The 15530-nt window shown below is 23.7% G+C and overlaps 1 long non-coding RNA gene across 1 annotated transcript in view; it reads right to left on the bottom strand.

The window, feature by feature from the left end:
* LOC136999647 (uncharacterized) overlaps positions 1-5228 on the bottom strand; it is a 122595-nt gene extending 117367 nt beyond the window's left edge. The window contains exon 1 of the long non-coding RNA XR_010889958.1: positions 4472-5228. This is a non-coding gene — a long non-coding RNA (uncharacterized lncRNA). The remainder of the gene's footprint in view (positions 1-4471) is intronic.
* Between the last annotated feature and the right edge of the window lie 10302 nt (positions 5229-15530).

Here is a 15530-nt window from a genome sequence, read left to right as displayed (position 1 = left end):
TTGGTCTACAACAATTTTCTATTATTTTCCCTTTACACTTTACATCTCCAAATACTTTTAATACAGAAAAATTTGCAACAGTTATTAAATCGTCACTTATATTTACATATATTTTTTTAGAATCTATATTTGATGATAATACGTGATCTAGTGAATTATCAACAATTTCAGAGTATATCTTTACTAACGCTCCGTTGAAATTAAAACTTTTAAAATTTTCTCCTTCAAAGTCGTAATATATTTCTGTTTTATTACTTATATCTCCTGCATACATAGATATATTTCTCTCTATATGTTCTTTAGATGACAATACTTCAATAGATGCGTTCATGTTGATTTTTAATGTAATATTCGTATTTTTTCAATATATATTTTCTTATAATTTACTACTTTTCGTTGTTTTTTTCATATCTTTTGGAAGATCTGATAATTTAATAAATTTACTCTTACATTTTCCGCATTCTACGCACATTGCTTTAATTGAATACTTAGAAGCTCCTGTATCTGTAAAACTTTGATAATACTTGACAGGTTGTTTTTTCATTGTTTCTTTCTTACATGATAAACACATAATTTTTTCACTATAATTCTTTGAACCTATTTCCTTTGTTTTTGCCTTTGTAGTTTTCAATTTTTTACCTGCCTTTTCATTTTCTTTTGCCAATTGTTTATCAAATTCAACACAAAATTGTATCAAACTTTTCATACATTTACCTGGAGTCTCAATATAAATTTTCTTAGGATCTATTGATTGTATAGATTCCATTTATTATTGTATAAAATTCAATATAAACATTTTCATATTTTATTAATATACTATACTTCTAAATTTGATAAATTTTTTTTGTTTATTTTATCAGAATGATGATCATTATATATGTCTATATAAAATTTTCTTAAACTATTAGCTCCTGAAAATGATTTGAATCCAATATCATTTTTCTTTTTCGATAAGTTTTCCCTACATACTCTACAAGGAATATAGAAATGTTCCAAATAATACATTAACTGATCAAAATCTTTATAATAATGATAAATTGTCGTGAATATAATAGCCCAAGCTCCTCTTCCCCAATATACTGGTGATATATCCATTTATATTATTAAATTATTGATAAAAAATAATTTATTAAATAATGGATACAGATTTCTTTAGCTTATTTAACGTAGATAAAAATGAATATTCTATGTACAGAGAAATTATAGAAAACTTGAAATGTATACAATTTTTTTTATTTCCAAATTTAGAAACTATTCATCAAGTAGGTTATATTAATGAAGATTTTATATTTAGAAATAAAGAGTATTTCAAATTATGTATAGTACCTGTATATAAACATTTTTGGAAATATTCTTACTTAAAAAAAGTGATAGTGTCTCAAAGAAATTATATTTATCTAAATTATGAAATAACAGAAGGAACGTTCTTTAGTATTCCTCAGAATGATATCAATATAATATACCATAACATTCCAGATAATCAACTTTCGATTAGAATAGGAGATGATAGATATATATTTTCATACGAAGCATATTCTTACTTATCAATAAAAAGAAAAGTAGTATTCGATGATCTTACTTTTTATCAAGTTTTTGGAACAGTTAAAGCTGCAATAAGATTTGGTTTTCTATCAACTGGAATAGAGAAAAAAGGTGATATAACATTTAGACAAAAGTTAGTAAATCCTCTTGATTCCGATATTAAGTATTTCCAAAAAATAAGTCTTAAATCTTTGGAACCTATAAACCAGATTAGATTTTTTGATATATGGGTTAATAGAAAAGATTGTGTAATTACCGGAAGTACATAAAGTTGGAAAAACGTCTCAAGTTCCAAAAGTATTTTTTTGGTACAATTTTTTATCTCGGAGGTTACGATTTTAATCTATCAAGTGTCGATCTTGATAATTTTAACAAAAAAGACAAAACTATGATAATATTTCCCAGAAAGGCTTTAATTGTGTCAAATGGAGAAAATTTCTTAAGAAGTTTAGGTTATAGAACCGAGAGTAACATAATAATAGAAAATAGTCCTGTCACTATGAACTTTAAGAATGTTTCAAACACTATATATTATAATAAAAACCCTCAAAGTGTCGAATTAAATTTCTGTATCAATAGAATAGCTGCGTCAATTAAATTGAATGACGATAGATTGGCATCAGTTCGTTGACGAGATACACGAACACGAAACTTTTTCTGATATATGTATAACAATCCTCAGGAATCAAAGAAAAAGATATAATAATATAATACTTATGAGTGCTACTATAGACGAAGATAAAGACAGAATATATAAATATTTTAATAAAAATATTGAATTTATTCATATAGAGGGAGATAAATTACATCCTGTAAAAGAGATAATAATAGGAGATAGATATGTGATCGAGGATGTAATAACTAAACATAGGCCCGATAAAGGAAAAGCTGGAATATTTTTCTTTTCTAGGATATCTGATATTTCAAGTGCGTTTAAACATTTATCATCTGTATTTGAAAATGATAAAAATTTGGTATTTATACCTATTCATAGTAAAGTGTACCCATCTGCATCTGATATAATTAAGAAAATAGAATCAAGTCATAATAAAAGCGTTATAGCATTATCAACTAATATATTGGAATCGTCGCTTACTTTGTGCAATGCTCAATATGTTTACGATACAGGAACATTTTTTTCTAAAAGATTTTTTGGAGGAGAAGTTGATAATATCACTTATGGAATGGCTGAACAGAGAAAAGGTAGAGTTGGTAGAAAACTTCCGGGTAATTACATAGTATTATATGATAAAAATAAATTAAAAAAAGATTTTAAGAAAATTAACTATGAATTTTTATATCCGTATGTAATATTTCTTAAAATGTATAAAATAAAATTTGATGATATATTTATAATTCCAGACGATGCTACAAGATTCGAAAGGACTATTGAGTATTTAAGGCAAAATGATATATTTGTAGACAACAGAAAATTTATGAAGCATATATATAGAATATATAACACATATCCTTGTGATATGATAGAGTATATATCTATTTATCTAAAAAATAGTATTAACAAAATGCTAGAAAATTTTGAAAATATAGATAGTAATGAAAAAAAATAGAATATGTTATGAGTAATAATGTATTATATAAAAATCTTACAAGTATTAATTTTGTATGTAAATTAAAAAAAATTAAACAACCAAATAAAAATGATAAATTGATTAGCATATCAGTTGAAGTTTTAAATCAATTAGTAGATGGATGTGATATTATTTATGGGCAAACCATGACTTCTAAAACGTATAAAAATTATTATATGATATCTCCGAATATTTTTCTTCCACTAATATCTCTCAAATAAAAAAATACTACTAAAATCTAAATTTTTAGATTTGTAAGAAACTATATAAAGCACGTCTATATCTTCGTACGACGATATATATCTGTCTAATTCATATACGCATCTATCTGGATCAGTAGTTAAATTAAAGAACATTGCATAATCATCTGATTCGTATATGTTCATTGAATATATCAATCCTTTATCTTTTAAGTAGTTCAACATATATCCATATAATATTTTGTTTTCTGTCCATGTCAATGTTATAAGAAAATTGTATTCTGTTTTTATACTATATATCTTACTGTTCAAGATAACCTCACGTTTTCTCTCTTCGTTTTGAATTTTCTTTATAATATATCTTAATTCATTTTCTCTTTTGAATAACTTTACTATACTATTGATATCTGGACATTCCCTGTCGAACAAATAAAATTGAAACAGAGCTTCGTAAAAATAAGGACAAAAATCTCTATACAAGTATTCGTTATTAATATTTTCTCCTTTGATTCTTTTTAGTATATATTTTATTTCGTACTTATCTCCTATTATCTTTACATTATTACTTATTTTTATATTATAAACCGAATTGTGAACATAAAACAATATTAAGTAGCAATAGTTGTTTAAAGTCTTGTTGAAATCCAATTCGTAATTTTCAACATTTTTAATTATTTGTGGAAATTCTACGTAATTTTTTGTTTTTCTTTCTTCTTTATTATTAAATTTTTTTCTTTTTATATTAATCTTTTCTTCTTTTTTGTAATCTATATCTAATAAAACTTCTGTGACGAAAACCTTGTCGTTATTCAAGTCAATCATATTTACTAATATATTGTCAGGAGGAGTATTAATTATTAAATTCCCGTATGTTAAAACATTCTCTTTGATATTTTCAATGACCGGATAAATATATTCAGAATATTTATCTACATAATCGTCACTGTACAAGTAGTCTTCTAGTAGAGAAGTTATATCAAAATATTTGTAAAAATGAAAAACGTCCTCTATATATATTCTTCTATCGTTGTTACTTAATATATTATTAACAATTGACTCTATATTTTCATTTAGAATATAATTAACTATATTCAATGGATTTCTATCAAAACTAATTGATATATAAAAATAATCATTTACGCAATTTACTTTTATACCAAATGTAGTTAACAGGAATAGTCCTTTGAACAATTTTTTATCGTTGTCCACCCTAATGTTTATATTAAAATCATTTTCACACTTAGTTAGTATACACGAATATCCCTTTAACGTTTTTTGAATTTCGTTTGTAGAATTTTTGTACGTAGATTTTTTTTTATTTTTTTTTTTGAACCAAATGTATGATTAATAATATCTATTATTTCATCATTATTATACTTTAATATTATTAAGATATCAGACGGATCTATATTTTCCCATAATTTTATTAATTTTTTTTTTATAATTTCTTCGTTTGACAGATCTATAGACGTGCCTCCTAAATATTTCTTTCCATAGTTTATAAAAAATAGAGAAATTCCGTCAATATCGTAACTTTTTCTAAAATAATATTCATTTTCTAATTCATCTACTATTTTACTTAATTTATCATCGAAATCAAAATTGTATATAAAAGGGATATTACTAAATTTGTCATAGAATTTATAAATTAGATTCTTACATACATCATTATATGTAATACTATTGTTTCTTCTCTTACTAAAGAATGTCATAAAGTTGAAACATGTTGAACCGTTATATATTATATTATCGTTCTCTCCTCTGTGTCTGAAAATGGAATGTTCGAATAAATGTGATAGTCCTGTTGTATTGTTTTTATAATCATAATCGAATCCTTTATCTGTTATTCCTATAAAAATATCATATGGACTAAAATTATCTACAATTTTTGTATCGTTATTCAAACAAATTTTTTTAAAATTTATTTATTAAAAATATTAATAGTACAATATAAAAATACTACAACTACAACAACTTGATATACTATAGTAAAATATAAAAAATACTACATCTATAATAACTGATATACCTTTCTACTTTTTGTCATTTCTAATAGTTTATTAATAGTTTCTATATTTGATTTATTTGGTCGCGGATATCCATTTAGAACATATCTTCTGAGTACAACACAAAGATGTTTAACGTCTTGGGATTTCAGTTCAAAATCTCCTCCTATATATTTTAACATGTATAAAAGTGTATTCATTTTTTCATATAACACGTCTTGATCTACATTTTCTCCAAAGCTTCCGTTGTTATTAATAAAATGATAAATCTCGTCGTGTAAAAGTTTTATATTGTGTTGTATATTATAATCATGCAGTAGATATATAGTTTTGTGTAAATATGTAATATTTTCTAAAGTAATATATTTGTTAAAATTTTCAGTATAATTTTGTTGTAATTCTATAGTATTATTATTTTCTTCAGATTCGTTCATATATTTGCAATACACACATCATTATGTTTATATTTATCTATAATTAACACGCAAATAAACGAAATATCAATAATGTATAGTATAATTATATTAAATAATGAACTTGATAAAATATCAAAGATAATAAAATGATGATAAAATATCAAAGATTTTCATTTTTACAATTTATAATGTAAGTAAATATTGTTACATTAGAATACTTAGACTGTATTAAATTTCAGTTTTATTATATATTATATATATACTTACAATTTTCCTTGTTAATCAATGAAATATTTAAATAATCGTGACATTTGTTATTCCAGTCATTCAACTCTCCATTATGTGTTTTACAAGTCCTTAGATGACAAGTCCTTAGATGACATTCTTTATGATTACAAGTTTTTAATATCACAATGCTGGCAATATCAGGATACTGTATGTTAAAATAATCGTCAGTATAATATGGTGTATAATTACAGTAAGGTATAAATTGATTACTGTTTAACACTGTATTTATTAATTTGTTACTATTTTTTAAAAATAATTCGTTTTGATTATTTTTAGAAACGTAATCTCTAATTAAATAAAATTTAGATCTATATCTTTTATTATACATTATCATTTTATTAAAATCTATGTAATATACAGACCCGAAAGTTTTCTCGTCGTAATTTCTAAACAAAAGAGAGCATGTTTCGTGATTCACACAAAAATCTAAAAAATTGGATGCTTCTTTATTCAATAATACAATAGTTCCAAAATTGTCATATGACCATTGCATTTAAAATAAAAATATTAATAAAGTTAAATCTTTTCGAATATAAGTGATACATACATTGAACACAAAACTTCCAAATCAGAACACTTTTTTATATTTGAATTGGATAAATTCTTAAAGAAGTAATGTCTAGAATCTTCTCTTTCGTTTCTTACTACTGTTAGCGTATCGAATATATCCTGATAAGAAGTTATTAAATCAAAATGATAGCAGTCTAGAAGAACAAACTTGTTCGATTCGAATACATCTATCATTTCATTTATATCTATTGCGTATTCGTCTTGTGATTCCGATGTCATTGTTGGTATGTATACTTTAAATATACTATTTCCTTCATAATCCTGAGATAGTACAATTTTTATATTTACATCGTCTATCATAAAATTTAATTCTTCCGTTGATCTTTTCTTCATCTCGTCTTTAACTTTTTCTCCGTCTATTGTTGTGATTACAATTTTCCCGTTGTCGTGCAATAATTCTCTAATTTTTTTTACTATTTCATTTTTTTTGTTTTTCTTCCAACTGTAATGTATTGCCATGTTCCAATCTATACCTATATATTTTCCAATCCCCGAAGAGTTAACTGTAAATATATAATCTTTGTCATTGAAGTATGTTTTAAACAAATATAATCTAAATAATGATGATTTTGACTTCTTGACGTGTTTATTGTATCTCGATCTACATTCGTCAAGCGATAATTCACTTGGATCTGTTCCAGTCACAGAGTTAGCGTTTATGTAAAAATACCTTTGCATATCTCCTCCTCTTCCTATATCTATGGATAAATAATTATTATTTTTCCTATCATACTTGACACTTTTAACTTGAGGGGAAAACGAATTTAAAATAGCTTGTGTTTTAATAAAATTTGTTATAAAATTTAATGATATTCTTTTGCTATTATTTTCTATAAAATATTTAGTTTTATCTATATTTAAATATTCATTTGAGGTAACAGCCAAGTTATAAATTTTATTTAAATCGAAATTCTTTCCGAGTTCTTTAAATGTTTCTATTGGAGGTACTTTATTTAAAGTATGGATGTCTTCAGATTTAGTTATAACTTCATAACTATTTCCATAATAACTGTGATAAAAGAAGTTATTGGTTTTTATGCATCTAGGTATTACAAGTTTGTTGTACGCAAGTGAATATTCATAAATTAAACAGTAAGGAGTTACATAAAATTTAGGATTTAACGATTTTGTATTTTGTATTACAACGAATGATAATATTTCATCAAAATAGAAACTTTCGTTGTTTTTTATATTTATCCTCTTAAATACTTCATCTCCTGTAGACGAAAACTTTATCAAGTCTATTTCTATATATATACCATCTGACATAAGTATTAAGTTTGGTTTTATGCATGCTAATACATCTATTGTATTGTCGAGTTTGAATTTCTCATCTACAAGTTCGTTGTTGTTGTCCTTGTCCATAATTATAATTCCGTCTGTAACAAATTATACTAGAATTCCTAATAATACTTCATGGTACATAGAATTAGAGTATATTGGAAATGTAAAACATTTTGATAAAGACTTATTTAGGAAAAATCTAATAGATTGTTTTTCTCTAATTTATGGGGTTTCTAATATTTTTAACATTTCAATTTTAAAAAATAGAATGCCTAATATTTTGAAGACTAATTTCATTACGTTTAAAGATCTGCTTCAGAAAAATGAAACTAATATTTTGATAACAACAAAAGTAGACGGAGAGAAAGTAGAATTTAAAGTTAAAAACGGTATATGTTACATGATACTAAATAATATAATATATACATTGAAGACTAACATTAACAAAGATATAAAATTAGTTGGTGTCGGAGAATATGTAAAAGTAGAAAACAAAAAGGTGATATACCCGTTTTACATACACTCTATTAATAATAAAATTATGAGGAATAGACAGAAATCGTTACTATTATTTAAAGAGTTGATAAAAGATAATAGCTATAAAATTTCAAGTACAAAAGATAATAACGAATTAAAAGTAAGCAGAGATTCTTACGAATATAAACAATCTGATTTGCTTGATATCGATATAATACACAAGGACGTGTATGGACCTTAATGTACCAATTATACAATGTACCTAAGGACAAAGTTAATTGGGAATCAATATCTATGTTTAAATTATCAGAAGATTTTATCAGAGAGTTCGAGGACAGAGTGGATTGGAACCTTATATCTAAACGTCATACCTAATGTACCAATGATGATACGTAAAGTATATATGTACCTAATCGTATTTTCATTTATCACTACACTCTTACTTTCTAAATTACATACAAAGTTATAATAATTCTCTTTTTCATCAGTATTTGACTTAACATTAATGTGAAATGTCTTGTGTAATGTGTTTCCTCCAATATTATTTGCAGATACTCCAGTATAAGATGTCTTTATAATTTTAAGATTGTTAGAGAATAATTCTTCTATTCTTTCTATTAAAAAAGACTTGCCAGTACCAGCCATTCCGTGTATAAATAAAAGCAAAGTTTCATCTTTATCTAGTTTATATTTAATATAATCAACAACTTTTTGTTGATCTTTGTTATACTCCATTATAGATTTTTATTTTCGTTATATATTTTCATTTATTCAATCACTTCGATACAATCTTTAGTATATCTTAGTTTTTTCACTTTCTTAATAAAAACATTAAGAGATTTTTTAACCAATTTCAATGGATGATTTTCGTCGAAATCTTTCCATTTTACCTCAACAGAACAATTGAGTATATTTTTTTCCTTATTAAAGTCTAACGACGAAGGTTGATTCAGAAGAATATTTGTTATATTAAAGTTAGCGTTTTCAATACACGGATACTTATATTTTTCTAAAAAGTAATAGTTTCTGAAATGATTATAACCAAAATAAGGTAAATAGAAATTATATTTATTGTTTTCTATTATTCTTTCTGAAGGTCCAGCCTTTACTGTTGTATCTTTATCAAAACCTATGTTCTTCGATACAAAATCTAATCCAAATATATATGGCTCGTATATTAAAACATCGTATTTTTTTGATTTGTAACTTCTTAGATCTTTACCTGCTGTATTATACGTGTGATCCCATAAATCTACTGGAATACTAACATCTTCTATATTTAATTCATCGATTATCTCTAGAGGAATTATTCTATTTTCTTCCTTAATATAATCACCTAATATATATTTAAATTTCTTTGAAATGTTATAATTGTCCGATCTTCCTCCTCTATTAAATTCAAGTACATTAGTATGAAACCATATTTTATTATTTTTTGGGACATTTCTTATAATTATTTTACAGTAATTTAGGTTATCAAATTTATAACTAGTGTTGTTTTCAATATTAACAAAAACGGAACCTCCCGGATATTCATCTTTGAAATTTTCAAAACTCTCAGATGTTCTAATTAAGTCCGGAAAAATTCTATTCCTAAAAGAAATTATATAATCCTTTTCTGTAGCATTATAGCCTGGATGAGATATAAAATACATATTATTGAATTGTGATGTCTTACAAAACCATCCTATTTCAGTAATTTTTTTGAATGTATTTGTAAAGAATTCTTCTTTAGGATTCACAGAATAATATTCGTCTCTTATATGGGAAAAGTTGTTTTCCTCTATATACTTATCTTCAATTTGATATGAAGATTGAATATTGTAGACTCTGACTAACAGTTTAACTTCTGGAATAATTTTTTCAATCAGAGAAAGTGACTCGCTAGCAAATTCTCTATCATAACTTATTATATCTGTCAATTGACCAATTTCAACTACAAACTCTACTCTGTTGTTCTTTGGAATTCTTAGTATCGAATGAGGAGGAGATTTATCGAATTGCGTGAATATAGGTATAAATAAGTCTAATTGGTTAAATATTGTATAATCTAAATTGCAGTAATCCTCTCTGTGTCCTACTATAGTATCGTCCTTATATACATTTGGAGAAAAATAAGAACTAAATATATCGAATCCACTCAATTTTAATATAGATTTTCCATTGATATTGATTTCAAAAAACTTTATAAGTTTTAACCCAGGATAATCCGTATATCTTATTGATCCCTTGCCTTTTATCTCTGGTATCTTTATACCTACACAAGGAAAGTCTATACCATCCAATCTCGAATTTATTATATTGAAATGGTATCTACATCCTCTTATATAAGATTGTGATAGATTTACTATTTGAGGACAATTAATTGGTAAATCTTTTATAGGAATTCTGTATATATCATTATTCTTATTATCAACTACAATGTTTTTAATAAGTATATCTTTCATTTTATCTTTTTTATTAAGAGATAAAATTTTGAAATAATATAATTAACTATCAAATAAGAATAATGGAGCTTAGTCATATATGTTTGAGTGCAATTATAAATTCATACATAAAATATTATGATTGCAATGATAATAATAAAGTGTTCTTACAAAAACTATTTTCACATTCCAAAAATATAAAAAATGCTCATGTGTCGCTCTATGTATACGCATATAAATATGAGTATTTAAGAGACTTAGTAGATGTTAATAATATACACACGACTCTAACGAGAATTATGATTAAAACAAACTATAAATATTTATGTAATTTCATAGAGTTTTATATCGATTATATTGATTTTAACTTATTGTCAATTTTCGATATAAGCGAATGTATTTTAAGAAAGTATTCAAGTAAATTTGATATGACTTTACTATCTAGAATAAAAAAACTACCTGAAAGTATTATAATTGACGAAATAGATAGAGTAAGTATTAAAGATGTGTGTAAATTTCAAAATCTGTCAGAAAATTTTATACGACGGTTTTACGATATAATTGAATGGAATTATATATCTAAATATCAAGTTTTATCAGAAGATTTTATAGAAAGTTTTAAAGATAAAGTTAATTGGAAATATATATCAAAATATCAAAATTTATCAGAAAACTTTATAAGAAAATTTAAAAGAAAAGTTAATTGGAATTATATATCTTCGTCTGATAATAGTTTAAGTCACGATTTTATATACGAATTTAGACATAAAATAAACTGGAAAAACTTGTCAAAATGTTATAAAAATATTGATAAATCGTTCCTATTAAGATTTAATAAATATATATATTTTGACTACTTATATTTTAATTTAGATTGTCATATATATAATAATTTTACTAGTCAATTAGATTATACAGTGCCATATGAGAATATTATAAAAAGTATTGACTATCTAGATATAGATATGCTTATCAAAAGAAATAACATAACTAAAGAAATTTTAAACGACAATTCTGTGCGTAAGTATCATCACACTATATTTAAGTTATTGTTCCTAAATAAGAAATTAGAATTATGTGATATAGAAAACAGTGATTATGCTATAGATTATATGTTCCTCAGTAGAGAATACTCTTTAAGCGAAGACTTTATAGAAAATAATATTGATAAGTTGTATATTTACGAAATTATACGTAATCAAAAACTTTCTGTTAATTTTTTAAGAAAACATTCCAATGTATTTATACTTAATGATATTTTACAATATCATAAAATGCCTGAAGACTTTATTGTAGATAATATAGATTATGTAGACTGGAGAATAGTATTAAAATACCAAAACATATCAAACTCGTTCATATATAATTTTAAGGACATAATTCCTTGGAAGTATGTTTCGTTATACTATAGAATAGATAAAGATTTTATATATAGGTATAGATACTATATAAATATGTATGAGGTTAATTTTAACGAATATTTTAGAGACAAATCAAAATATTTGGAATATATTACAGATATAACTTCTCAATAAGTTCATTAAATTGTCCTGAAAGTTCTATGTAATAATTTTTGCTATTATATTCTTTATTTATGTATTTTAAAAATATATATCTATCTTTTTTATTTTTTTCGTCCTTTAATTGATAAAATTTCTTATTTATTAATTTCCTTTTTTTTGAAAGTTCAATACACTTATTCTTTAATGAAATAAAGTCACTTATATTGCTCGTTTTAGTATCTAGTAGTATTTTATAAATTTTATTATGTAATTCTATCATTTCCTTTTTTATATTGTACATACTATTTTTATATAAATAATATTCATTTTTGTACAAAAAGTAATTTTTTAAAAGTTTGAAATCCTTTCTATAAAGAAAGTAGAAGTTAATATCTTTAATTTTTTCTATATAATCAGAATATTCAGGAATATCTAAAGTTGTCATATTTACAAAATCTATCTCATTTTCGTTTGATGGAAGTTCTTCGTTAAAAACATAAATGGAGTATGATCCTCCTATTATATTAGAAATATTATTTGTTATTGTTTTCTCTTTACTCTTTAGGAATATAAAGTTAAAATACTTATTCTTGTCAGTGATTACACAGTCATTGTCTACTTTAATAAATTTTAGGCAATAGTTGTATACATTGAAAAAAAAAAACTCTTGTCCTTAAGATTACTTGAAGATATTATTTTACTGGATAAGTTAATGATTTCTTTATACATCTTATATAATGTACGATTTTTTTTTTTTTTCTATCATTTGAACAAACTATTATTTCATCGATATCATCAGAATTATATAAAATAAGTAATTTACACTTCAATTGTTTAATATATTCAATATGTTCATTCAATCTTATCAAAAATTTATTATATATTTTGACCAGCAAAGTTTCTCTGATGAAAATTCTCTTCCTAGTTATTGTATCAATATATTTGTAAGATAATTCTATATCTAAAGGTTTTATATTTTCTGAGTATACTATATTCACGATATCAAACTTTTCATCATCGAATGGTAATTCTAAACAATATTTATAAAAACTATAATTTCCATATTTTATAGTATTTATTTTTATTCCGTAAATTGACATTTTCTTTATACCATCATTATCTACTATTTCATCATAATGGTCGAGAATTTCACAATCTGATATTTTGTCAAAAAATCTTTTCCTCTTTTCCTCTTCTATTTCGTTATTTATATTTTTAATATATGAATACTTCTTTACGTTCAGATAATTTTCAAAGTTACAGTTATTAAAATACTTGGTGTTAAATAAATTCTTTCTATTGTTGTATTCATTGATAAAATAATATTTATCTATTACATCAGTTATTAGTTTATCTTTACCATAAAACTTTTTATACTTCTTCTTATAATCAATATGTTTCGTTCCTCCTTTACAATCACTTTCATCACTGCACTCTCCAAATCTGACTCTGATAAAATTTTCTATTAGTTTCAGTCTTTCATCTATTCTTTTATGATGATCTGAAGTCTCTTCTATAAATTTTTCTAGAGATTTGTTAGTTTTACAACATTCTTCAATATTTTTTTCCAATATTTTTATTTTTTTACTATTATCTTTGTCTTTATCAATTATCCGTTGTATTTCCTTCGCACCTGTATTTATATCCTTTAATAAATTAAAATTTTTCTCACTAACGTTTGAAATGTTATTTTTCATAATAGATAACTCGTTTTCAGATTTATTTACTCTGTCTTTTAACTCTTCTATAATTTTGTATATTTTATCAAAATAAGAATCATTTCTTGTATTTATTTCACTTACAATATCAATGATGTATTGTTCCAATCTTGGTTTCTCACTATCATATTTACTTTCTAATTCATTTAACTTTTTCTCTATGTTTGTAAATTGAATATCAACTTTATCTGATAATTTTTTTTATCTTCATTAATCTTTTTAATATGATCAGATATATGTTTTATATCTTCTATCGAACTAATTGATGATAAGAAACTATTGTATTTTGACTTTTCTGATTCGAAATATATTTCGATGTCATTCTTGAGTTTCTTTATTTCTTCTGGATATAAATCATATTTGGTAATCATTTCCTTTAGTTTTTCATTTGTTTCATATAAATCTACAAGCATATTATCTTTATATATCGAAGAGTACTCGTAATTTTTATCCTTCAAGTTCGATATTATACTGTTATCAATTAATTTCTCATATTCTTTTATATCTTTTTCAATATTATCTATATGGTTGGAATTTTCATTCAAACTAAAATAGATTTTTAAAATATAATAATATCGTAAATTAAAGTTATCAAAATTATCTAATATAAAACTGTTATATACTGACTTAAATGAATTGTTTATTGTCATATTATTCTTTCTGCAATAATCACCGAGTACAAAGAAATAACTAATAGTACTTATCGTTTCAAAATAATAGATTTTTTTCTCGTATTTTAACAATTTATTCATAATATTGGTATTGTCTATATTCCTTATACTATTTAATATTACATTACTTGAAATAATAGGCTTTTGCAATTCTTTCGTAAAATCATCCAGTGTTATTTCGTTATTAATATATTTTTTAATATACTTAAAATGTTTTTTAAAATAAACATCTTTTAAAAAATTAGATATGTCTTCTAATTTTTTATCAATACCTTTTTTCCTTATTTCTGTTATGAAATTATAATATTCATTTTCCAGTTTTAATATATCTTGCATTTCTTTTTTTGTAAATATATCTTGTATAATATTATTTATTTTTTTATAAAACTCTAAGTATTGTATATATATTTCTTTATATATACTATTATCTTCTTCATCTAAAGCATTTAAAATTAAATGTTTTACATTATTAATAGAAATAATATTTTTAAGGTTATAAGTATCTAATTCACTCTTTTTTTTTATAATATTATTTAAATTAGGAAAACTGATATTAAAAATTCCCGGAAAATAAAACAAACTCATTTAAGATGAATAAAAATATATTCAGAACAGACTTTACTACAAACGAAATAAAAGAAGCTGTGTTTAGTTATATTAATATTAAAAAAAAAAAGTGAATTTGATGAAGTATATAATTCTCAGTTAAATTTTAACTACAATAAAGATATATGCTGGTACTGTAACAGGAAAATAGAGAAATATATTTGGGATAGAAAAAGGAATGGATTTTTCTGCTCTATAATGTGCAGTGAAGTGTTTTTTGGAAATATATGGACTA

Source organism: Linepithema humile, chromosome 4 (genome assembly GCF_040581485.1).
Source record: "Linepithema humile isolate Giens D197 chromosome 4, Lhum_UNIL_v1.0, whole genome shotgun sequence".
Classification (NCBI taxonomy): domain Eukaryota; kingdom Metazoa; phylum Arthropoda; class Insecta; order Hymenoptera; family Formicidae; genus Linepithema; species Linepithema humile.
Note: the sequence above shows the minus strand (reverse complement) of the source record. Positions and strands in the feature narration are given on the sequence as shown.